The sequence below is a fragment of the Cynocephalus volans genome, chromosome 1, assembly GCF_027409185.1.
Source record: "Cynocephalus volans isolate mCynVol1 chromosome 1, mCynVol1.pri, whole genome shotgun sequence".
Taxonomy (NCBI): Eukaryota; Metazoa; Chordata; class Mammalia; order Dermoptera; family Cynocephalidae; genus Cynocephalus; species Cynocephalus volans.
The window spans coordinates 13446335-13473771 of NC_084460.1; the positions used below are offsets into that span (position 1 = coordinate 13446335).

Genomic DNA, 27437 nt, shown 5'->3' on the forward strand with positions numbered 1-27437 from the left:
CCATCTGACTCCCGAAGGGCAAGTGTGAGAAGACACACACCTGGGGTGATGATGGTTTTCTTTTCCCTGTCTCATTAGTGTAAAATGTTGATCAGAGGGGCCAGAAGGCACCTGAGGAACTTCTATAATCCCACAGCAATCTTTAGGAGGGTTTTATAAATTTTATATAATGTCATGGTGACAGATTTTGCTAAGAACCCTATATATTTTAGGCTTCTTTGGGGAAGGATCAACTTAAGGGACATATTTTAAAACTTGTCTGGGTAGAGTGTCTGGAGACCCAAGATCAGCCTGACCTAGGCTGTCCCCAGTGACCCAGGCTGACCCTGATCATGAATGGACCAGGATACAGGAAACTGAGATGCAATTGCTGGCTTTTCCCTAAGACGAAGTACCTCCTTTTGTTCCGAGCAGTGCAACCAGAATTTGCAGCAAGTCTCCAACTGCCTTATATATGATCATTGTTTCATCAAAGTGTACCCTGCTGAACCCCACAGGTTCTGTTTCCCTGAGTGGAGACAGCCAATTACACATAACTGCTAAATTTTCTGGCAGAATTGGGCTTTTACTCTCAAGCTTCCTCATTCCTCTACCAAACAAAGAGAAAGAAAGGGGGGAAAAAAATCCATCCGACCATGATGCAAACCACATAAAACTTTTAAAAGTAAATGGGCTATGATATAGCTGTATTTTAATAAAGTGATAATGAGCACGGTTTATTAAAAACATAAGTGAACAAATACACTGGCTTCAGCCATGCATACCACCCACTTTAAGTGCATTTTACTAACTAAGCTACATGTCTGTGCTTTATGTCTGCTCTCCCCATTATATAAGGGGGAAAGTTGTTCTTTTTAGCAAAGAACTTTTAGCACTTATTCTGCCTGACAATACAGTTATCTTCATGCACATCTGTCTTTCTCACTAGAGGGTAAATTTCTCAAGGACATCCAACATAGTTGGGTCACATTTGTTTCTCTCTTCCCTCCTCTCCCCCATAAACACCCAGCACAAGGTACTGTATACAGTCTGTGCTCAATAAATACCTGTTGAAATGCCATATCTGTAACGCTCTGAGTTACAAAAAAAGATATGTTAAAGTCCTAGCCTCCAGTACCTCAGAATGCGACCTTATTTCAAGATACAGTCTTTGCCACTGTAATCAAGTTGAGTTTATTACAGTCAGCCCTAATTCAATAATACTGGTGTATTTTTTTTTTAAGGGGGAATTTGGGCAGATACAGACATGCACACAGAGAGAACACCATGCGAAGATGGTGGACAGAGTGATTCATCTACAGGCCAAGGAACACCAAAGACTGCCAGCAAGCCATCAGAAGCTAGAAAGAGGCAGGGAAGGGTTTCTCTACAAGTTTCAGAGGCAGAATGGCCCATCAACACCTTGATTTTGGACTTCTGGTCTCCAGAACTGGGAGGCAACAAATTTCTGTTGCTTTAAGCCACCCAGTTTGTGGTACTTTGTTATAACAGCTGTAGGAAACTAATCAACCCTATTAAGATTGCCTCCCTTTATAAAAAGGATTCAATAATTTAATAGTAAATTAATAGTAATTAAAATACTTCACTGGATTCACCTCTCCCACTTCCCCACACACACTTATCAAGTAAATTTAATTCCATCAGACCTCTTCAATTTAGGGGTGGGGAAATCTTCAATACCCAACACATCCACTGCATGCAAAAAAAAAAAACACTAATAACCGCCGTCTACCTCCTGCTTTATAATTTTTCATGCCATTTGTCACATTAAATTCATTTATCTCCTCTCTACCCCTCTAGACCATAAGCTCTATGAGGACAGGGAGTTTTTTCTGTTTCTCTCACTGTTAGTTTGCCAATACCTGTCACAATGTCTGGCACATAACAGCTCAATAATGCTTGTGGTGTAGCTGAATAAACAAGTATTCCACACGATGCCCGTGAGGCACCGTGATGAAACGTAATTTAGGTGAGAGGGATCAGGACAGAAGGAATCTTCTCTAGGAAGAGTGAGCTTGAATTGTGTTGCTGCCCCCAAATAAATACCCACTCTCCCCTTTATCTTAACCCCATTCCCACAGTTCTCTTCTCTTTGGTTTAGAAAGCATGAGTGGGAAATGTACTGGCCTGGGCATCAGGTGACCGGGTTTTACCCACAGCTTTTCTACCTGCCCAGGTAACAAAAACCTGATCATTAATGAAGTTGTCAAAGGAGATGGGAAAGCAGAAGAGAGTGGTGGAGCAAACGTGGGTTCTACAGGCAGAGCTGTGGCTCTCACTTATTCACTGTGAGGTATTAGTCACAGGCTTCTTGAGCTTGAATTTCAATGTATCTGAACTATGGGGGAAAAAATACAGCATTAAGACTCATCCTACTCTACATAATTGTGACAAGAATTTTGCTGGTTAATGGATGAGGTTAATGTGGGAATCAAAAAGTTATGCATACCATGTTTCATTGCTTTTAAGATACACTTTTTTAAAAAAGTATCATCACATTATTTTAATAATTCTGTAAGACTCTAGCCTTACAATTGGTCAATAAAATGTTATATAACAAACATCTTAACTAAAGACATGACAGTGTGTTCATTCACCAATTTTTTTTTTTTTCTTTCATGGAGAGAAAGCCTATTCTTTTACAGGTGGATTTGATGGGTAATTTGATGCTCAGCGTCAGTCCCACACCCTTTCCAGTGTGCTTTCCTGTACTGCAGAGGATGGACAGAAAAAAATCTCCAAATTCTAGACTTCCTCGGAGTTAGGCTTCTGAATGCAAATTAGGTTTCTCCAATTAGATTTGCTGCCCAAGAAGGAAGAATGGAAGAAGGGAGCTATTTGGCTGTTTTTGACTGGCAAGCCTGGTCCCAGAGGTATTAGGGTTTCCTGAAGCACTGTTTCCAAGAGTATGAAAAGGCAGATGGGGTGGTGGTAGCAGAGGCCTCCTCATTCTCTGCCGTTATGATCATGAGAAAGTGGTAGTTCTCCTGGTGGGCCAGTTACTGAGTATTGTTCTGGGAGTCATTCCTGGAAGGCCAAGAGAGCGCCTCGTGCTCCTGTCCTTTGCTACACCTTAAGCAGCTATAATTGTCTCTAGTATTAAATCCTCTTTATCTTAAAAAACCTAGAGTGGTTTCAGTTACCTGCACTGGAGCCCTGAGTAATATAGTCTGCCAGGTGGAGTTCCAATTTCTCTTTCTTGAACTAACCTCATTCGTAATGCATTATGGTTTCTAGTCTCTCTAAAGTTGAACAAGAAAATATAATGTATGATAAGGCAACCTGAGTAAGAAATTCTCCTAAGTTTTTATGATTTCCCCCAAATCGCTACAGGGATCTCACCCACACCTACCTTGATAGTTTTTTTGTTGTTGCTGTTGTTTTTAAAGCAACTTACTTTTACTGAAATTTTGCAAAGCTTAGACTTTATTTTCATAGGAAAAATGACTTTTTGTTCACATAATACTGAATTAAATTATTTAACATCAATACAAACAGGCTTGAGATCAAATTGGCTCTTAATAAACATGCATTTCAATTGGTGAGAGGGAAGTATCCAGACTTTCTAAAGAGCCCAAGAGCAGCCTGCAGTGATCAAAAGGTAGATGATATTTTTCAGCAAGAATGGAAGATATACTCATTCTGTTGACATTCTCATAGGGTGATAATTTCCAAAGCCTCCACTGAACCCATCTTACAGTTTTCTGTTTGTGTTTTCAGCTTTGAGGTATAATTTAAAAAAAAAAAAAAAACATTTTATATATTCAAAGTATACAACATGATGTTTGGATATACACATACCCTGTGAAATGATTACCACATCAAGCTAATTAACATATTCATCATCTCAGATAGTTACCTTATTTCTCTTTGTGGTGAGAATACGTAAGATATTGTCTCAGCAAATTTCAAGTACACAGTACATTATTTTTAACTATAGTCTCCAAGTTGTATGTTAGATCTCCAGAAATTATTCATCCTATAATTGCAAATTTGTACACTTTGACCAACTTCCCATTTCCCCTACCCATCTGACTGCTGGTAACCACCCTACTGTTTCTGGGAGTTTGACTTTTGCAGAGTCCACATATAAGTGAGGTCATGCAGTGATCTATCTGTGTCTGGTTTACTTGGCATAGTGTCCTCCAGGATCATCCATGTCATCACAAACGACAGGATTTTCTTCTCTTTTAAGGCCAAATAATATTCCACCATATCTATATGTATCACATGACTTATGTGTTTTTAATAAGAACTTTAGATAACTTTTGTAAAGCACTTAGTACAGTGCCCAGAATACATTATGCAATAATGAAACTATTGTATATACAGAAGTGAAAAACTTAGGCTAGAGATGATATATAAGGTCTCTGCATAACAAAATTTTATATAATTGTATGATTACAAATCATTTGTTCTAATCAAGTCCTAAGAGGCAAGCTGTTTAAATCGAATATTATTCAGGAAAGGTCAGTATGTTACACAACTATCAATCAAAACACTGAAGCTCAAACTGGTTCAACAAGGAGCCAGCCAACCTGGAATAGCCCTGAAGAAATAAAAGCCTGACAGGGTGGTTTGACTCAGGCAGAACAAAAATTCTAAGCTTCTCTGAGGGCTAGGATGGCTCCATAGTTTGAGAACCACAATAGAAGAGGTCCATGAGTAAATTGTGGCCAAAGCCAGAGAAGCAACTGATGATAGAAGAACCGCAATGTAGGGGACAAAGGAGATAGAATTCCTCTATTGCAACAAAGCAAGCTGTAGGCCATGTGAGAGCAGTTCTAATGCTAACCAAAGTTTACTCCTTAAAAATTAAAATGCATGGTATGTGCAGCAGCTCTCCAACAACAAGAATATTTCATTAAGTAGAACATACCATTCCTTGGCTGTGTGAGATAAGCTGCTCTTGCATTCACAAACTCCCACTTGAACAAGTCTGTACACAAGACACTTGGAAGTTCCCATGAAACAGACAGACGCCTTGGGCTTTGGCAGGTAAATTTAATCATTACCATATTATTACAGTGATGAAAGACCTGTTAAAGACTGTATTCTTTAAAGCCAACCATAGCTATAGGAAATTCCAGTCTCTTCTATTCTGTCAGTAACACCTATGATAAAATACTAAAGGGTTTATTTTTGACAAGTTTTTTTACAATTGTTTTTACATTTGAAGGTGGTGATTTTGTTTAGCAAAACAGCCAAGAGGTCTTTGGAGCTTCCCCCATCTCATTAGTTCAACCGATACTTCATTACAACATTCACATCTAGATTTTTATCACAAATGAATATGTTGTTCTTCCAACTAGAAAGACAAAATAACTCTCAAAGAGCAATCCTTAACTTCCTTTTCACTCCCCACAATACTATATTTTTTGGGGGGAAACTGCCTGAAGGGAAGTTTTGCAGATTTATAGGAATCAGAAGCTCTGTCCTCCCAAAGTTTTATACACCAGACTGAATGCTTATAAGGACAGTCACAGAATTTGCACATTGGGACTTTTAGTGCCTGCATTGGTGAAGAAGTTACACTTTACAGTAAACAGTCTGGATGGTAACTCAGCCTTCCCAGAGCTGTTTGTTTCCATTTTTATCACTAAAGTTCTAGAATTGAAAGTAGTTTGTTGACTTACGTGCCAACTTTGTGGCTGCACCACAGTTTGTGGTGGAAAAATAAGTGGCTGTTGCTGTTGTTTAACTTGTAGCTGAAGTAAGACTGTCTTTAGCGGCAAAGGAAATAAATGTATGTGTGCGTGCGTGTGTGCTCGTGTGTGTACAGACAGCCATCTGATAGTACGTTCATTTAAAAGAAATAACCCTGATACAAAGGGTGTTGAAACTATTAGTAAGAGCGCCTCAGTCAGTGTCATGCTTTCTGTGACAGAACTTCCTTTAGAATTTGACTGTGAGGCACTTTTATGACTTGTTTTTGCTTCTTGTGACTTGGTTAAAGTAAAGCGTATTCCAGAAAGATGGGCCACATTTACCCAAGATGTATAGGAGCTAACTTATGTTTCAATTTTTTTCTTATGGCCCCCCAAAAGAGATAATGTCAGCAAAGCCTCTATCCTATTAATCGTCCCTGTTACTATTAGATTCTAATGATTTATTTAATGAGAAATATTATTTGTTTCTTCTCCCAGACCAAGGTAACAATAGAAAATGTCTTTGTTCATCTTTGTAACCCTAGTAACCCCAGGGCAAGGGGGCTAGAAAGTTCTCAATAAATGCTATTATATGAGTAGAGATGAATGCATGTAACAGAATGCATATTCTTTTTATGTGTGTCCTATTTCCCCTGACTACATTGCAAAGCTGAGTTTACACGTCCATGCCAAAAACAGCCCTTAGAAGCATTTTATTTGGCCCATGTTGTTAGCAATACAATGTATGTTTGTTACTTTCTAATTGGATTGACTTTGAAGTCGGAAGATTTTATATTTTTTCTTAAAGAGATAATTTAGGTTTCTCTTGAAAAATCAAAATTTGGCAGTAGTGGGCCCAAATTCCTGCAGAGCTACAATCAGCTGGAGTGGAGTGGAGCCTGTCCAGTTAATGTTTCAGGTTAATATTGGTACTACTTTCTATTGTCTTCAGGGCACTGAGGCAAATTATCTGGTTCCATTTATCACAGTGTTTTTTTTTTTGGTGTTTTTCTTACATCATGTACACTTTGCTCATTGAGGCCATCTCCTCGTTCCCTGAAGGCATTTTGGTTTGCATCTAAATCTTTTTTCCCCATGCTGTGTCTAATATCAGGCTGAATTTGCACTAGGTATTTAGTAAATGCAGGAGGATAATGATATAGTCATTGATCATAAAAATATGGAAACTAACCACATGGTAGCATGTTCTAGACACCATCAACTCTCCTCAAAAAAATAAATCCCACTAGAAAACTCAGTTTAGATTTCTGAGCTTTTGTTTTCAAATTAATTTAGTCAAGCTGAAAACAGACAAAGAATATTGTATTGCACTACAACCAATGACAAAATGATGATACATTTTAAATACATTTTAAACATTTTAAAATACAAGAATTAAACACCTGGAGTTTGATCCTGGATTGATTTTTTTTTTTTTTTTTTAAGAGGAAACCCGTATAGATGCCATCTCTTATCCAAAAGTAAATAAAGGTGACAGAGCAGAGTGCTGTACTACTCTTCTCTTATCCCTGAGACAGTGACTTTCGAAAGGAAGAAGAGAACTGAAGTCCTAGATTTTCAGTCTCCAAGTAATTGAGTGTTGAGTATACTGCCCTTGGATTAAAGCACTTTTAGAGGTGATCTGGTAGTTTATCAAATGAACATTTACTCATAGATAGCTGTAGTAGAGGGAGTGTTCTAGGTCCTTCCCTTTCACAAACAGCTATTTTCTATTGCTGTTGAGATTTTTACCTGCTGTTAACCTAACCTTCTTTGTCCAGAACCTCACCATTATTCTTCAGATCACAGGTACAGAGGATTTCATAATCAACAGAATTTGCCAGACTTTTCATGTCTTCTCCACAACAATGTTGGCTAGGGTCTGATGAAGGGTATGGTAGGGTATGGGAGAGGAAGCAAGGTATGGGATTGTTTTGCAGTACCCAAATTTGTAATCAAAATATAGCCTAAATAACAATATTGATGAAATAATTATGTCTTCTGGAATTATTAAAGTATTACAAACTTATAGGAAAGCATAGAGAATAATCTGTATATATTAAATTTTAGAAATTCATTGAAATATTACATACATGCAACAAAGTGGGCCAATCTTATGTTGTACAGCTAGAACTTTTACAAAATGAACACTTCCATGTATCTACCACCTAAAGTTATAGAACATTACCAGAATTCCAGAAGCCTCATTTATGCCCAGTCCCAATCATTTATAATAGATCTTTATATTCAGTGGTATAAGTTCAAATTTGTCCTTCAAGACTATCTTTGCAATTCTTGGCCACTGCATTTCCGTATTAATTTTAGAATCATGTGCTACATTACACATACACACACATGGGTGCACGCACACACACAGAGTTGCTGGAATTTTTATTGTACTGAATCTAAAGATCAGCTATGTTGAATTTTTCCATCATGTAGTTGTTTTCTAGTACATCACTTTCTTCTCTTTATTATTACCTTCATTCTACTTTTGCTGTAATTTTTTTTCCAACTGCTTGAGCTGAAAGCTCAATCATGGACTTTCAGCCTCTCCCACCTTTATTTTATATGCATTTAAGGCTATAAATTTTCCTCTAAGAACATCTTTAGCTGCATCTCACAAGTTTTTAAATGTAACTTTTCAACTTCGTTTAAAAATATTTTCTAATGTTCATTATGATATTTTAAATCCATGAGCTATCTGGGTCATTCCTTAATTTCTAACCATTTATGTATTTTTTAATTTAACATTTTGTTATTAATATCAGCTTAATCTAACAATACATTCTACACAAAGTTTTCAAGTACTACATGCATATAAATTTAACTCTGAAGTTTACTGAACTTCACATATGGCTATTTTATTTCAATTTTTTTTTTTTTTCTGACAGTTGGCTGGTATGGGGGATCCAAACACATGATTATTTTAGGCTTGCTTTTTTTTCCCCCCAATTAAACATTCATCTTACACTATGAAATAGTTTAAGTAAACGTTACTCTAACTTATCAAGTAACTAATCTTCTCCCATCTATCAGTCTTATTTATATACATGAATCCACAGGATGTTTAAAACCCAAACTAAAATGATCACTAATGTTTCATATTTTATCTCTAAAATCACTCTGCAACATTGATTTATCAAATGTTTTGTGTATACAGTTGGCTATAGAGGCCACATGCATAGTACATATTGAAAAACAGTAAATTCTATGATGCAGTTTTTATATTTATTTGGTTCATATCAGAATACTCATTTGAAAAGAACCAAATCTGATTCATAATGAAACAGTACTTAGTTTACCAATTAGATTCATTGCATAGAAAGACTATAATCTACAATAGTGGTAAAATAATTAAATCAGTGGCATTTTTGCACCAAGTTCATACAATGAGAACAGCCCTGGTAGATCAATGGGAGATACTTTTGCGCTATTTTGTTGTTGTTCTTCCGTACACATTTCCATATTTCTGTGCCTTGCTTTTTGCCTGGTGAGGTTGACTACTACCAACTATTTTAACCTGCTTCCTTGCCATCTGCCTTCCCATTAGGTGAATGTAACAAGAAGCCCTAGCAGAACAGGTGTATATCGTATGTATGTATGTATACATATATTTGCATGTACTAGTATATATGTGTGTATGTATGTGTGTGTGTATTCTTACTCCACTTATTCTCTTACTCAACTCCTAAAACAGTTCTTGGGTGGCTTTCCTCTACCTATAACTGAGGACAATCTTACTTGATGCCTTCTTGAAGGTTCAACAATAGTTTTATTTTTGTTTTATTTATTTTACATGCAATTAAACTTTGAAGATTAAATCATACATTAATCACATTGAAAGACAACTTACTTTTAAAAAAACCTCTTAAGTGTATGCTGGATGCCTGGATAAGGCAAATAATTCTTTCATAAAGATTAATTATACCTTAATTTATCTGTTTCCTAAGCTAAGATTTGTGTATTGAGCTTTTCTTTCAGATTTTAAAGTTCAACCTTTACAAAAAATACCTTACAAAGCTGTCAGTTAAGGAAATAAGTCTTCAATTGTCTACAGACTAGAGCATTTAGTTGTTGTAAAGATGACTTTTATTGCTTCATTTTTTTCTTCTTGTTAAATACCACAACATTTACTTTCTATTATTTGAGTAGCATGATGGTAAATCTGTGGAGTTTAGGCACAATAGACACGTGAATGAACTTTTATTTTATACTTTTATTATCTCAAGCTAGATAGGTGACAAAATATTTTTGTGAGACATAAGTTTTTCTGATCAGTATCGCACACTATGAAGACACATGGAAAATGACACAAGGCATATATTCTCATTGTTGGATGTTCACTGGTTGTCATCAAAAAAGTTTACCACAAAAGTTTACCCCTGGGGCACACTTCCATGAAATTTAAGGGCAGTTGACCTAAATATGGTGGCAAAAGCCCTTCCCTCATACAATTTTTGTTTAAAAAAAGTTAGCATAGCACAAAACATCTGGTTGCATGTAATCTGAATTCATCTGAAATCCCAATGTAAACAAGTTCACCAATAGCAAGGGGCAGTTAAACATTCCACTGGCTTTTGATAATTGAAACCATCGTCTAAAAAATTACCTTCAATTACCAGACTCCAGGAAAGAAGCAGACAGCTTCTGGCAAAGTACCAGAAAGGGCAAGGGAAGGACAGAAGGAGACACAGACAGAAATAGAACACAAACTCTATTTTCCAGAATACAATGGAAGGTTATTACATATTCTATTGTATTTGTAAGTTAGGATGGTTAATGTCATGCCTACCCAAAAGATTTTTAGTGGGAACACAAGATTAGAGCCTAAAAAGCTACCATCATGTGCTTTTATTTCAGATTCTTGCTTTCAAGCAGTAATATCTCCAGAACATCATAGGCAGAAACGTTTTTTAAATCTGACTTTCAAAAAAAAAAAAGAAATTCAAAGGAAGGAACTTCACAATTTCCCAGTTCTTAACATCTTCATTTATTGTAACTTGCAAGCATGTATGCGAACAGTTATTTATAAATATTTAGCTATGTACATTTAGCTTTTGAACTTACAAACCAGGTGCTTGTTTAAAAATTCAAAGTCCTTTTGGTTTATAGCATATTGCATTAAGGGTATTATAGCCTGCTTATAAAAAGGGTTATTAAATCATTTTATCTTTTTAAAGTCTTTTCCATCACATCTAATCTGTGGAAATGGTGGGACAAAAGAATTTGCTTAAATCCTCTTACATCTTAAGGCTATATCATTACTTTGTATTAATTATACACGGCAGTCAACTAGTTAACCCCTATGTCAACCTACTACACTAGTATATTATCAATGATAACAAAGTTTTAATGGTAGTTTGAACCATCTGCAAAAAATACATCAAAGAGATTGAATTTTTGTGCTGGACAATCAGGTTTGCTTACTTCTAAGTGAAAAAATGTAATAACAATATGCATTTTAACTACTTCTAGACAGATGTATTACAACACCTAAATTCTACAGATAGAGTCACCATTGTGTTTTGCCTATTTTGTGAGCAAGAACATTAAATCAGTTCTGAAGCAATGCTGCAATCTTGCTATGAAGAATGCAGTAGATGGGAAATTCATATTTTACGAAGAGATTTCACTTCAGAAGAGTGATCCTAAAGCCACTTACCCAGAAAGAAATGAGTTATTTTCTCTATTTCATAGACTAAAGTTCTAGACTTTAAAAAACTGCCACCAGGGCCGACCCCGTGGCTCACTCAGGAGAGTGCGGCGCTGGGAGCGCAGCAGCGCTCTGGCTGCGGGTTTGGATCCTATATAGGGATGGCCAGTGCGCTCACTGGCTGAGCGCGGCGCAGGCGACACCAAGCCAAGGGTTGCGATCCCCTTACTGGTCACAAAAAAAGACAAAAAAAAACCCCAAAAAACAAACAAAAAAAAAACAGCCACCATACTTAACACAGCTCTTATAATTTGTAATCATGTATACACACATTTGTTAACACATGTCTTTATCCTCCTTGCCCACTCCCCAGCCGATATGGCAGAAATCATGAATGCTTTATACACAGGAGTACATTCAGCGTCAATCAAAGTGCTTGACACCTAGTAGGAGTTCCGAAAATGTCTTTTGGATGGATGGATGGATAAATGATTGGCCACAGTTATAACATCTTCGTCCAAATATTCCAGTTTTTTAAATTCACTGTCTACCTGTAGATCTGAAGCATTAAGGTGGTGCATAAGTGAGACCAATTTCAGTCTATGACAGAACAAGTCTAGACTCCAGTCCATTGTCAACTAACCCCGCCTCGCTTTGCCCTAACCCTTTACAGATACACCATCTTCCCCAAGAGGTTAGACCTATTTTGAAAACAAAAACTTGATTTGCAGTCCCCATCAAATCCCTTTTTGAAGTAAGCAGTGCATAAATAATAACTAAAATTAAATTGAAGGCTAGAAGTAAGGTAATTGGGTTCTTATATAGTACTATCTTTAGAGTTGACTCATTGGGAGCATTGTCTTTTAAGCCTCAGCTTGCTCCTTTGCAAAGTACACACAATAAATTCCTAATGTCTGTGTTTCAAGGAAGTCTGATGAAAATTAAGGCTTATTTATATTCGGTGCAAAGTTGGAGGCATTCCTTACTGTAACATTTAATTGGCATCTATCCAAGAACTGGGTATTTGTGTTTCACATATAGTCAGTTTTTTTTTTTTTGTTTTGTTTTTGTTTTTGTTTTTTTTTTAAAAAAAAGGGCTCACAGTTGTTATGGTATGTGTGACTCCCAGTTTAAAGGACTTCTGTCCCTGTACAGGCAGTGACCAAACATCGGGTAAGTGGGAGGTAGTGGGTAGTGAGATTTTTTTTACTTGCTATTTGCACTGGCATCATTCAACGTTTAAGGATTGGGAAAGGCAGGTGTCTGAAGTCATTTCCTTTCCCTGGTTGGCCATCAAGAGTAGAAGCAGAACCAGCAAGCTATGTATAGGGCATGAAGCTAGTTTACAGCAGCCTGAGGAATTTCACATGCAAACCAAATAAATAAAGAAAAAGGGACAGACTCATAGAAGGAGATGGAACCCTGCCCCTTCTTGATCACTCTTCCTGGAGTAAAATGTTGGCTGCTGTTTTTATTTTCACTTTCCCCAGCTCTTAGTTCTATTACCAATTAGAACTGTACCTTGAGTGCCCAATCAAGATAACCTGGCAGTCTCAGAGACAGATGTGTGCATATCCTTTCACCCCTCCTGTCCCTGTGATTTAGGGGGTCCCAGAGTAAAGCATGTAATACATGGCAATCTTTCTCTGTCAGAAATTTTCATGTGGCCTCCTCCCAGCCAAGGCTGCTAATTGGAGGTCTGGAATATTAAAGTCACTTTAGATATGTTCTACTTGGACCTTGCAGAAACAAGGGCCTTATGTGGGGTTAAACAAAGCCCCCAGGTCCTGGTAGAATTGAGCCCCTGTGTTCAGAGATGTCTGAACAAAGCAGATGAACAAATCTACAGCTTCCAAAATAACCACCCTTGTCTTCCACACTGACTCAGGTTGCACTCTTCCTTCTGTAGCACTAAAAAAAGCCACATTCTTCCCAAAGGCCTAATTTCAATATTTTTAATCTGTTGTGTAAATATCAGGCTAATCACATTTCCAAAACCCCTGTGTTGACACAGGTAAGCTGGGTCCTCTCTGAAGCTCAGGACTGGTGACTTCAAGTGAAATACCAGGCCAGCCGATGGATCCGGTGAAAAAAACTCATGTAACCTTCTACCTCACCTAAGCCACCTAAGCTGTTTGTCAAAACGGTCCCGACCTGAGAATCATTTTATGTAACCACAACTCATTAAGATCCCCAGGGGAAATCATTCCTTTAAAAATCATTAATCAGATCAAAATCTACACCAAAAGAAGTTTCCTTCACACAGGATATTTCTCTATTATCAGGTTGATCTACTGATTACTGCATTATCACATATCATCCCTTCCTCTAAAAAAATATGCATATATAATTGGATTGTTCCAAAAAAGACTAAAATTCTATGTATGACTATATGGTGACTTTAAAACATTATGTAATTCACACATACACATACACACCCCTTGACACTAGTTTATACATAAAGTATACACAGAATGCATATTGATGAATTCATCTATGTAAGCATTTTTATTTTAGTAAATATAATCTTACCCATTTCTTCTACTCTGAGAAGTCTTTCTTATTTTCTGTTAACATCATACCTCCATGTGAAAAGCAGTGATTTAGAAAAAATAATTTAAATATTAAACAACACTTTTAAATGTCCTCAGGAATTCTGAATAATCTCTGGGTATTTCATCAGCTTCCCACTAGAGGAGATTATGTTTGGAAAGGAGCACTGCTAATTTTCAAGACAGCAATGATATTGGAATTATGGCCTTTAAATCCCAGCACCTATGCAGAAAGTGGTTAGCGCAAATCCTAAATATGGATACTGATGACCACCTGGACACAGCAAACCTGAAGTTTTCAGTCTCTACTGAAACAAGTTATGTGTCTTCAGAGACAAACATATAAAGCACTGATGTCACTTGAAGACATAGATTCCTTGAAGGCAGGAACTTTCTGTAAAAACCCTTCCTTCATGTTTCATAAAGACAGTCTGTGAGAAAATCAAACTCATCTCTCTGAATAATTTAAATCTCATCTTGGGCCTCACTTTGGCTGCCTTGCCCCTGGTTCCCATAAACTCAGGACAGTAGGTATGCTTGATATTTATAAAGTCTAACTCTTGGAAAATATCCATTGAGATCTTCCACATTAACCTAATTCTTTCCCATTTCTAAACACAGAGGACACAGGAGCCACTCCCTGAAACAAGCTGAAGAGGAAATTTTCCATCTCTCCCAGCTCCAGAACTTCATTCTGAAGACTTCCTTCTTTCTGCATTCAGATTAGCAATGAATTGATTTCTTAAACATCTGTTCATGAGATTTCACCATATATCTTAAATCCTGAGCATGAATGAATTTTAATAAAAGCAATCTGACAATGTACATAACTTGGCGTCTCATGGTGAATCTAGCACTTATCATTCATAAAATACATATTCAATACATATTTGACAAGGTGATGATACTAAAAAATTTTTCAGAAACTATGAAATGTGTCTGAGTAAACTAATATTTTTTTTCTTTTATAACATATTCCACAGCATCATCTCCTTTAGAAATAGTCGTTTTAGAGCCTGGAATACATTCAACAATATCTTCTCTGTTCAATGTATTTTCAAAAATGCCTTCAGACCTTGTAACTTATTCTTCAAAACCTCTGGAATAGTGACAGAAAAAAATGTACACTGAAGATACACTTGATTTTTCAAAACAGTTTAGAAGAATTCAGAGCCAAGCCTAGTGAAAAAGAATGTGAACAATTTGTTTAATAACATTAACAATCTCGATAATAGTTGGGAACACATTTTGAATGCTTAGTATTTTCCAAGGACTATGTTAAACTCTCTACCTTTAATCCTCAGAGAAGCTCTATGAGGCAGATTTTATTATCATCCCAGTCTAAACATAAGAAAGCTGTGGCCCTAGGAGCTAAGCAAATTGTCACTAATCAATTGTTAGATTTGTGACTCAAGAGTTCTTGCTTTTAAGAGCTGGAAATACTGCTACTACTAGAGGTTAGAAATGAGGTGGGGCTATAAAAAAAAAATGTGAAATTAAATATTCCATTCCCTTGAAACTACCATTTCCCAAAGAATTTTGGAATTGCCTTATGAACTATTTAAAAGCCATAGGGAAAAAGTTAACCACCTGAGGCTGAGGGGACCACCCCCATTTTTATGCAGGAGCTCTGAGCAAGTGCATCAGAGACTCAGCTAAGCATATTACAAGGATATTTCAAAAAGTTCCTGGAAAAATAGAATTCAAAGTTAAGACAAATCTTTCCAGGAACTTTTTGAAGTACCCTTGTATGGGGCCGGACCATCTAAAAGGACCACAGGGTTCTAAAATGAACTCAGTGCCAAATTGTATTTTACATACTTGCAGGTCATACGATTTATTTGCCTTTGAACAAGGATTTGGTTTCATGGTCTCCTAAGATTCCAAGGAGGTGAGGGGGACAGGAGTGAGCCTGAAACATCTGGCAGAAGCAACTTTGCCAGGGTGGGTCCTGATGCTGCCCAGCCCCCTCACATTAGAGCAGCTCACCTTCTCTAGCTGATTTATTTTTATGTTTAAGGGCTCTGATTTTGTTTTAAAAGGTTGTTGCTGCTTTCAAAGATTTCTCAGAGCTTTTTCATAAACACCTAAGGTGAAGAATCATTTGTGAAACATGTCCTATTATTTACCTAAACTTTAGCCTCTTCTGCTAACATTACTTAAGAGTTCCAGCACTTAGAAAGGCATCTAAGTTATTTGACTAACACGTGATTTGAATGTTTGGGTAGATAAAGTCTATAATTAAGAGATTGCCTGACCGTGGCTCTGCAGGAACTGAAGGTTATTTCCATGAAAATGTGTAACCACAGGGAACCTCAGGTGAGCTACCTTGCACTCAACTCCTATCATATACTGGGTCATTTATTAACTTTAATGAGGGCCATAAAGAGATGGCTAAGGAAAAAGAAAATGCTCCTTTTAAGATAGCATTGTCATTATTCCCTTATTTCTTCTTGAAATCAAGACCAAGAAAGAATTTTTGCTTAACCTTAAGCAACCAGGAGAGAACAATTCAGACTGGGCCAGGTACCATGTCCGATGGCCCAGGAATAGCCCAACATCTGTTTCTATGCCAACTGTGATGTCTGTCTCCACTGAGGACAACTTCCTTGTCAGATAAAATCCAAAGGTTATTTTCAATCCTCAACTAAAATCAAAGGCCATAGAATGTGACAACTCCCAAAGACCTTACTACAGTCTGTGAGTTTTTAATTCTTGGTGTTTCTTAGATTAGAAAGAATCATAATCATTTATCACCCATTTAAAAAAAAAAAAAACTAAGGGAACACATCTAAGATTTCAAATTATCATCATTAAGTCACCAAAAGCTACTCCATCAGCTGGAAGCATTTGTTAATCCATCTTGCCAACAGCTGAGCCCTGACAAGCTTCCTCTGGAAGGTGAGCCTTTTATGAAGAGCCCCGATAAGCAGTCCTCTGCTGTTGGGACCTAAAAGGCTTGTCAAGTAGATGCAGAGCTTCCTATGCACACCCCACTGCTTGGGTCAAAGGGAGGCAAACGGACAGAGAAGACAAATGATCATCCCGCTAGAAATAATAAAGAGCTAGTTATTAGTCAAAGTGAACTTCCTTCCTCTACGCACCAGCAGTAAAAACATCTACAGGGAATTCAAAAGGGTGTCATGCTGAAGAATGCAGTTCAGGAGGCAAAGGTGAGGACCAGTGCTTGCTTTAGCATCCTGAGGTAAGAATGTTACTGAATTTGCTCAAAATGCAATCGAGCGAGTGTCGAATGTGAGTTACTGCCAGGTGAGTGGTCTCCAACGTTCTGAAATGATAACATGAATTTCTAAGAAAGCCCACTCAGGTATGAATATCCTTGATTCAGTCCCCCCTTTATACAAGAGTCTAGTGATTCATGATATTTCTCCATTTCTACCTCAGAATGGCCATATGAAGTGAGTAGGGTCACCCTGCTGTTCCATTTAATGGTGACTTGCTAACTCGCAGAGACCCTGGAAGGACGGCAGACTCTCGGACTGACATTTCTTTCAGTCATATCTGGCTTTGACATCAACACAATCTGATTACACTGAAAAGCTTGGGGAGGCGTGGAATGGGATGAGTGGGGTACAAACACACAATGTGATTTCCTCCACTACGTGTGTTCCTCTCAGACTAGACGCCCCAACCCTGTCCAACATAGTCCCCACAGATCTTATTTCAGGACTTCTTTCTCATTTTTCTCAGCTCATTACTCTCCAATTGCAGCTATAGTTCTCCAACCCAAAACTTTCCTTCCTCCCTACAGTTTTTAGTTTCCTTCAGATAAAAACCTGTGCTAATTACATATTATTTATTATATTTATATTTACAACTTGCCCACCCTTCCCATCAAGTAGATTCTTTAATCTAGATGTAATGTGAACTGTCTTTTTTTCTCATTAAACTAAAGTAGCAGCTGATCACAACTCACCAAAAAAAGGAAAAAAAAAAAAAAGGAAAGGGAAAAAAAAGGGCAAAGGGAGCTTCTAACACACAGGGCAACTAAGAACATGCTTATTCTGGATATTTTTGGCTGTGCCTAGCAGCCAAATGAAAGTGAAATCTGAGTTTCAGTAAACAAACAAAAATACAAAACATTTTTAGAAACCTATTCCATTTTACCCAGTCATTCTACTGCTAGTTCTCTTTTTAAGTACATGCCAGGGCCCATGCTAAAAAAGCACATTGTAGCTTCTTACCCTCCAAAGGGTGGTGTTACAGTCCACATGAAATTGGGTTAAAATTAACCTCTAAGGCAGTTTAAAGCCCAAAGGGGAAAAATTTAAATCATGTGCCCTAAGGGGGAAAAAAAAGAGCAATCACAAAACCACATTAGAGAAGGGAGCTATAATAGTACTCATGTAGGTGTTTGAGTTTCCAGCCCCTTTAAGCAGTAGCTAACTTGCATCCAGGCTCTGTCCTTAATAGCAAGAGGGAATCCCCCTGAACCATGGCCTGGGCTGTGAGCTGTGCTTTAGCAAACAGGCTGACTTCCACAAGTCAGACCTACTGGTCTATTCTAACAACTCATATGAACTCTACATTTCAAAAGTCACATCTCTGCAACAAGGGCTTCATCACTGCCATCAGACTACCATTCAAACTGTCAATACCACTACAACCTACCATTATTCGAGGAACTTTATTTGTTTAAAACAAATGCACATACACACGGATAAATACATATGCAGGCACACATACTTATACACATAATTAGAGTTACAATAAGGCTTCTCCAAGGGAGTTATGAAGTGAAGGGAAAGCAGAAATGACCCAGGCTGAGGAAGAAGAGAAGAGGAAGGCCATTCCAGGCAGTAGGAAAAGCATTTGCAAAAGCTTGAGGGGGAATTTAATGTTTCCAAGGCTGTGGCTGGAGCAGGAAGTTAAGAAATGGCCCTTCTGACTTGGCTGGAGACATTAGCTAGGTCACCTCAGTGCAGGACCTGGCAGACCATGGTGGGAATCCTTTGTTTTTCCTAAGAGATATGGGAAATTAAGAGCTCCGCTATTTTTTTTTTTTTTTTTAAGTTAGGTGGGATACACACACACACACTTCTGTTTTTAAAGGAAACTACTGGCTGCACTCTGAGGAGAGGAGAGCCCAAGCGGCTGTGGAAGAGCCTGCTGAGAGGCTTCTGCATTAGACTGGAGGAGAGAGAGAATGGTGGCTTAGATTAGGGTGAAGGCAGTAGAGATAACGTGGATTAGACAGAATGAGATGAGTTAGGAAGTGGACACGATGTGTTGAAGGCTTGATTGTCCTGGGCAAGAGAACCAGGAAGCCACCCACATTCCTAGATAGGCTCTAAACTTGGTGCTTTATGTATATTATCATGGTCAATAAAAATAGCAACCACTTACTGAGTGTCTGCCGAGGTACAGAATAATGTAGTGTCATAAACATAGTCACTAGAGCAAAAGACCATGAGAGCTTGAATCCCGGCCTAATGATCAGTAGTTATTTGACCTTGGCCAAATAAACTTTCTGTGCCAGTTTCTTCATTTATAAAAATGATAATAATGACTGCACCCATCTATAGGGTTGTTATAAGGATTGTAAATAAGGTAATACTGCAGAGTGCTTAGATAGGTGTCTCAATAAATGCCAGCCATTATTATTACCAAGTGGCAGGGGCCAAACACATTAGCTGAGTTATGTCATCAATGCAATAGTCTTGCAAAGGAGGCATTATCATCCGTATTTTATAGATTGGGAAGTGAAGCTCAGAGGATTATGAGATCAATGCCACACAATTAAATTAATGACAAAGGCAAAACTGAAATCAGTTGTGTCTAGTTCCAAAATAATATTTTTATCAGAATAAGAAGCCTCTCTTTGAAGGATTTCCAATTTGAGAACAAAGGTTAGAAAGGACTACTTAAGGGCTACTCATTAAGCAAGATAACTCAAATTAGTTGACCTCCCAGACTGGCATTTGAGAAAAAACTTCTGATTAAACATTGACATTTATGTTGAAACACGATTCACGTAACCTATCAAAAAACATTTATTTTTCCAGAAAGCTCAAAGTACTAAGAGGTAGTCTTCTCTGAATAAACAACTTTAAGGATGCTCTTTGTAAATCAATTAATGAGACATCATTGTTCATTTTGAGAAAATATGTCTTTTCCTCTTGCTTTCAACAAATAGCCAAACTGTAATAACTTTTTTGTTGGTTCTTTTATGCCAACTTATATTTCAACATACAATAGAAATATATAGCTCATTGGAATCCAATACTTGCCCAAATGCACAATTATTCTACATCAATTTCTGAGGAATAGTTAGAAATAAAAGTTTATAAATTTTCTAATCCTGTGTTCATTAAAATATAAACTGTGATGCCATCCTTTGCAAACCGAGGGCAACTTGGACAGTGTACACACAGCCAGAGAGAGAAATGAAACAGCAGAGCTGGAAGCTGTTACCTCTTTCTCGTTTACTCTCAAATGTTAACCAGATGGTCAAACTGTCACAGAATCACGGCATTGGGTTATGGAGGTGAAATTGACCCCATGGATCATTGTGTCGTCCTTCCTCCTTTCATGGGAGAAAAAAATTAAAGTCTAGAGACTTTAAATGACCTTTTCAAGGTCACACAGCTAGTTGGTGGCTAATGACCAACAAATATGTACTGAGCCCAGTGACTGATAATGGCAAACTGGGAAAGCTAGCAAGCTTAAAAGGTTTAATTACACTGGCCATTACCTAAAAAATGATTTGTGACTCCTTTGGGGTTCCTACTAATACTGCAAATATCTTGTTGAATTAGCCAACTTGAAAAAGAGGTGGGGGCAGGGGGGTAGGCTACTTCTGTGATAGGGACTCTTGAGGCCACTTCAACAGAAATTTCAAAATGCTTGTCTTTTAATATAGAATAATTTAGTATGGAATGGATAGATATTATACATGTCTTTATATCACTTATTTCTGTGGGGTTATGGAAAAATCTCAAAGTCGAATATGCTGGCACATAAATTAGCTTCTCTTTTAAATAGCTGATATTAGGTTCTTCTCTAAAATGATGGCAGCATGAGGAAAAAAGTCAAGTTCACTGGGTTCTCATTCCAGCTCAACTGATTTTGCTGACTTAATCACAACAGGAATTCCAGCTCCATATCATGTTTACCTCCATGATTCCTCAGATTGAGGAAGAATCTGAGGCTTATATATGAAGATAGGCAGGAACGAGCTTTGAGTGTTCATTGCAAATAAAACAAAGCATTTCTGAATGGTGTTTGTTTCAGATCTATCTATGCTATTAGAAAAGAAATTCAACAGAAAACATAGATAGTCATTAACCATATTTCAGCCATAAGATTAATGGTTTTCTCACGTTCTCTCTTTTTTCTCCCAAGATTAGGCTCACCAGTTTTGCTATTCCGATCTCTCCTTTTCCTCCTTTCAACTCCTACTATGGGCCTTACTACCATCATCAATCACCGTTCTTACACATTGTCACTTACAACCGTGCTAAGAACAGGCAAGCGCCTTCACATTCATCATCTCTTTTGATTCTCACAACACCCTATGATATGGGTATCCTCAGAAATTTTGAGTTGAAGAAACTGAGGCACAGAGGATGTGTGACTTGTCCAAGGTCACACCTAGGGTGACCAACAACTCCAGTTTGTCCAGGTTGGCCTTCAGGCCACCCCAGACACTAAGAGAGAAAGAGAGAGTGTGTGTGTGCGTGTGTGTGTGTGTGTGTGTGAGTCTTTTTTTTTTTTTTTTAATTCAGAACTCTTTCACTTAAATATTACCTAATATCATGGGCCTAAAAAGGTCATGAGGCTAAAGGAAAATAGCATAAAATGAAAAAGCCAAGTTGGTTGCTACAGAATTTTTTTTTTCTTTTTCCCCCCAGTCGAGGTATTAAAAAGAGCTTGACCTAACATGCTAAGTCTGGTGAAGATTTGCCCAAAGTTTTGTTGTTTGCTTTGCCCTGGGTAGGAAAGCTATTATTATTATAATTGTTTCTTAAGAGAAAAACATAGCAGATTTTCTGCTGGACCTAAAGTGATGCCAATCCTGACCTCAGGCTAATTTAAAGGTAATTATCTATGATCATCCAGGGAAACAATATTAACACAAACCTGTTTTCCTAATTCCTCATTATATCAGCCAGAAAGTGGCATCTTTTGAGCGTGCCGACTATCGCTTTTAGAGATACAGCTTAATTTAACGAACTAATCAGATGGGCAGCATTCTTCTAATTAAAATATTTTGAAGAAAATGTGTTTGTGTAAAATAATCGAATGAATAACTGATTATAATTATTGAATACTCTAAGAGCCAGGCAGTGTATCTGACACACTGTACAGGCATCGACTTAATCCTCCAAACAACGCAGGCAGATGCTACTATCCCTGTTTTACAGACGAGGGAATGGAAAGAGATGTGAAATGACTGACTCAAGGCCACAGAGCTGGAAAGTAGCAAGTGATAGGACCTGACACCAAGCAATACAGGTAATGTCCTTAACCTCTAGGCCACCAGCAGCTGGAAAAGGCAGGGGAACACATACTCTCCTCAGACACTGCAGAAGAAACCAGCCCTGCCAATACTTCGCCTTTAGCCCAAGGAAACTGATTTTGGACTTCTAACCTCCAGAACTAAAAGAGAGTAAACCTGTGCTTTTGTAAGCCACTAATTTGTTAGCACTAATTTGTGGTAGTTTGTTACAGCAGCAACAGGAAACAAGTATACACAATAACAGAACTGCACAACAATGAATTCTTTAAAATGATCAGAGAAACATTTGTGGGCAGACAACCACAACAATTGTGCTCTTCAGATTTTGAAGGAGTCACCTCTCTGGGAATATTCTTTAATGTCGGTCTCTGCCTTTCTCAGTTTCTGCAGAGAGCCTCAAATACTACCTTCTTGAGACTATTAAATATTCAAAGAAACCATCCTTCCCTTCCCATTATACATCAAATATGTCTATAACTTTGCTTAACTTCTCCTTTACTCCTTATTTCTAAGGGTTTGGCATGTATCCCTCTTTTGCTCACTGGAATTCTCTCTTCAGCACAGGTTCAAATATAGCTTTGCCACTTATTAGCTGTGGCCAAAGGTGCTCAAGCTGAGCGAGTAAATACTCTGTGCCTCAGTTTCATCATCTGCTAATAGGGACCATAAGGTTATCACCCATCCTGAAAACCTCCAAGAGTTGTGAGGGTCAGATGATGTCACACACACAAAGCCCTTAGAAAGCACCAGCGCGTGCACTCAGTGTTAGCTTTCACTATTATGTCCAAGTTCCCCTTTCGCTGGTTTCCTCTCCTCATTTGAACACTATGTGTACTCAAGCAAATCATAAACCCGCCTGTGGAAGGTACCTTCCCCTCTCCTTTCCTCTGCTGCCAAACTAGGTCCTCACTACCTGCCCATCCAGTCTGTTGCAATCTGCTCTACTCCTTTCCACCTCCCCACTAGACAGCCTCAGCCCCCATAAAGAATTTTCATCATGGCATTTGCACTGTGGGCCACACCCATTTTGACCACTGTCTGGCAAGACATTGCCCTCCCTAAGCGTCCATTCCTTCTCTCAGATGGCTGGTTCTTGGCCTCCTTTTCTCTGGATCACCTTCCATTTTCCCAGCCTCTAAATCCCTGGCTATCAACTAGGGGTGATTTTGCCTTCCCACCTCTGGCTGCCCCGAGAACATGTGATATGTCTGGAGACATTTTTCACTGTCACAACTTGGCAAGGGTGGGGGTTGCTACTGATATCTAGTGTGTGGAAACCAGGGTTGCCACTAATAAACATCCTACAATGCCTAGAGAAACGCACAATTACAAAGAATTATCTAACCCAAAATGTCAATAGTGCCAAGGTTAAGAAAATCTGCTCTAAATAAATCCATTCTCCAAGGGTATGGCCTGGCTGTCAATGTGTGTATGAGTGTGTGTGTGCATGCCTTTGTGCAAACAACTCCTCTAGACCCAACCAGCCTCAATGCAACAGTTCACACAATGGCACACTTCATACATTTTCTTCTGTGATATACTCTCCACCCATTTTCATCTTCCTATATCTGTGACAGAACCACTAACTTTTTGGTGACCCAGATCCAAAGTTTTACCATCTCCCTATTTTTACCCACTAGACCAATCAATTATCAAGTCCCATGGAATCTACCTTCCCATAATTTTTACTTCAACTTCCTCCTGACCCTTTCCCACTGGCTGTTGCTCTGGTTCAATCTATCATTCCATACTGCCTACAATGACGCAGCGATTTCCAAATTTTTTGCAGGTTATTTTCTTCTCTATTTTCTCTACCTTCTAGCACCAATACTCCTACCCCAAGCAAACTTCCATGATTTTCCAGTAGCCAGAAGTGAACTCTCTTCCTTTTTGAAAATATCATTCTATGTCCTCTTACCTCACATAGGGTAACTGTCACTTACTGTTTGTTCTATCTTAACTGTAAAAATGTCTTTTACCCTGACTAAACTTAAGCTTCTCGAGGGCCGAACTATGCTCTTTCATATATGTTATTCCCAGAGTACCTGGCCTTACATACATAGGGTCTACAATAAGTATTTATTAAATTTGAAAAAATGACTTTTCTACCCTTCCTTTTTGGTAGGTGATGATAAATTTTACAATTCCTGTGTTGATCTCATGGTCCTTATGTCTCCCCCCCCCCGCCCCCAGAAAAAGCTACAAGAGCATTTTAAATATCAGAAATATAACAGTGGCATCAAATAATCCCATTGACTCAGAATTAGTTCACACTGTCCCCAAATAGTCTCTTTAAAACCTTTCCCTGATTTCTATTTCAGCAGAATTTCCATAATCAAGAGGCCACTGTCTAAACAGAAAGACAGTAGAGCAAAGCCCTTCCTTTGCCACTCCATAAAAAGTAAATATTGTCCTCTTAAGTACTCTGGCTAATCCCAAGGATATTTGTTGTGTATGTCAGTGTGGCATAATGGAACTTCAGAGGGTTGACCAGATCACATGCCCTTAATTAAGTATGATTTTGGATAAATTTCTGAACCTCATTTCTTCAACTGTATAATAGGGATAAAAATAACAATACACTAGGATGTAGGCGCAAATAACCCAGAAATGTATATAAAACTGCTTTAGTAACTGCCAACAGTGTATAAAATTTTGCTTGAATTTTTCCAATAGCTTCCATATCAACTTGTCTCAGTGACTAGAAGGATGCAAGTCCCTGGTTGAAGTTTTAGACGACACACCACTTAGTGAAGCACACCTGAGTGACTGCAGTAACGCCTTCCCTAATGTCAGGCGAATTCACTCCAACTGGTGAAGCACCTGTGGCTCTAGAATCCTTTTCGTATGCACAGAGAATAAGATAGGAATTCTCAGCTCTCCCCCTAAATGAGTGCAAACTGTTTTACTGTACACTCTGGAATTGAAGTAGAATCTCAGAAAATATTTTAACAGCATATTCTTGACTATTTTCAAATTGTAATTACTGAGTCACCATAAACTCCTTATAGGATATATTAAACCATTAAACAAAGGAATTCCACTTGTTTCTGGGCATTAGACCTTCAGCACTATATAAATGTTTAGTTAGTATGTACAATGTATGTAAAGCACTAGATGTACTAGAAAGTGCTATAGTGGTACTAAATCACCTGTACATGTACCTTATACAGATTCAACCCTTTTCTAGGGAAGCGAGAGAAGAGTTGGGAGAAAGAGGGTAGGAAAGAGGAAGGGAGGGTATAGTAGATTGCACTGTCCAAAGATGGCTGCAACAATTCATCCCAGCCAATGCTCTTCTGCATTGTGACCTTGCACCTCCCCCATCAAGGGAAGAAGTTTATTTCTCCATCCTCTTGAATCTGGGTGGGCCCTGTGACTGCTTTCACCGATAGAATTCACTAGAAGGGACACTATGTCACTTCTATCCACAGCCTTTAATGGTTCTGGCAGTTTCTGCTTCCCCTTGGAATGTTCACTCTGGGCAAAACCATGTGTCATGTAAAAAGTCCCATTACTCTGGTACTGACATTCTGTGAGGAAGACTGAGCTGGCCATGTGAAGAGATTGTGTGCAGAGAGCTATTTCTGCTGTCCTCCATATAATATGTGAGTGAAAATACCAGCATGTATGTCTAGCCCACCTGAGCCTTCAGATAACTCCAGCCCAACAGCCCTCTAACAACAGGTGCATGAGAGACCCCAAGTGAGAACTGCCCCACTGAGCTCAGTCAACCCACGGAAGGCATGACGATAAATTAGTTCAAATCCCTAGGTTCTAGATGATCTTTTAGACAGTAATAAATATTTGGAACAGAGGGAGAAAGAATAACAGACAGAATAATAATTAGGTTCAGGGATTTTATCTATTAATGTCAGTTGGAGTCTGCCACTCTATTTGAATGGGCTGGGAGATCTGGATTAACTGTTTCGGTGGTATTTCATTACCAAGCACCTTTTGCAGTGTGAGTATTTCATACTACATTGAGAGTGACCTAGAGTGTTGAAAGACACTGGTTTTTCACACAGCATGGCTATGCATATAAATCAAGCACTTCATCTGGTGCAGCTGAAGAAACAGTCATTCCTTTACACCGGAGGGGAAAAATGGCTGATCTTATTGAGAAATACAGGTCTATAATACAGAGCCTCCAAAGGGAATTTCAAGGCTAATTTTGACTTAACACAGATTTTGCCTTATAGGCTGACTTTAGGATCTAATAGCAATATATACAATGCATTGTGACAATGATGATGACATTGCTGCTGATGATAATGACAACAATGAAAGAGGAAGAGGACAAGGATTTCATGTCAACCAGTGAGTGGATTTAAGTTTATAATAGGCTCTTGCTACCTTTTGGTGATATGAACATTTAATGGCTATTAGTCATTCATGTTTAAAACATTTCTATGCTTCCAGTGAATAAAGTATCATTTCATTCTTAGAGGGCTGTGATGGTTAATTTTAGGTGTCAACCTGACTAGGTTAGGGAAAACATAGAAACCTGGTCAAGCACCATTTTAGGATGTGTATTAGGGTGTTTCCAGAAGACATTAGCATGTACACCTGAGTTGACTGGATGGAAGAGATCTGCCCCCAATAATGGGCAGATACCATCCCATCCACTGGGGGCCCAGAGAGAATAAAAACAGGAAAAGAAGAATCTCTCACTCTATTTCACTGGAACTGGAATACACTCTTCTCTGTCTGTGGACATTGGAACTTGAGATTCTTCAGCTTTCAAGTTCCAGTACTTACGCCAGCAGCACCCCTGGCTTTCAGGCCTCTGGCCTCAGACTGAGAATCACACCATTGGCTTCCCTGGTTGTGAGGCATTCAAACTTGGACTGAGCCATGCTACCAGCATCCAGTTTGCAGAGGGCCTATCGTAGGACGACTTGGCCTTCACAATCACGTGAGCAAATTCCCTAATAAATCCCCTCTCATATTTACACACACATCCTATTGGTTCTGTCTCTCTGGAGAACCCTAATACAAGGGCCTATCACCCAAATTGAAAAAACTGATCCTTTTCCACCTGAATCTAATATAGATGAATAAAACTCTTTAAAAGACTTCAAAATAAAAGGTGTAGA

The 27437-nt window shown here is 38.2% G+C and overlaps 1 protein-coding gene across 1 annotated transcript in view; it reads right to left on the reverse strand.

Moving 5' to 3' along the window:
* The window catches only part of MACROD2 (mono-ADP ribosylhydrolase 2), a 1973048-nt gene that overhangs the window by 957360 nt on the left and 988251 nt on the right, over positions 1–27437 (reverse strand). The gene's annotated exons all lie outside the window — the stretch shown is intronic.